Below are 250 nucleotides of genomic sequence, written 5' to 3'. Positions count from 1 at the left end.
CGCCCAACACCTCCTTCCTGGTCTCAGCTTGGACACTGACAACAAACCAGAACCAGAGGTGCAGAGATGGAGGACCGTTCTGAGGGAGGAGTTAAACACGGGTCATAGATCAGAAGAAAGAACTTCCAAGAACTCGAGAAGCACAAAGCTGAGAGTGCTGCAGGCGGGAGGGCCAGTGTTTATGAGGTCACGGACCTGGCCGTGGAGCTGCTCTCAGTCCCCAGTAAAACCCAAGACCGAGTACCGAGGC

Source organism: Bison bison, unplaced genomic scaffold (assembly GCF_000754665.1).
Source record: "Bison bison bison isolate TAMUID 2011002044 unplaced genomic scaffold, Bison_UMD1.0 scf7180017864461, whole genome shotgun sequence".
Taxonomy (NCBI): Eukaryota; Metazoa; Chordata; class Mammalia; order Artiodactyla; family Bovidae; genus Bison; species Bison bison.
The sequence above is the reverse complement of the archived record's forward strand: the minus strand, read 5'-3'. Positions refer to the sequence as shown.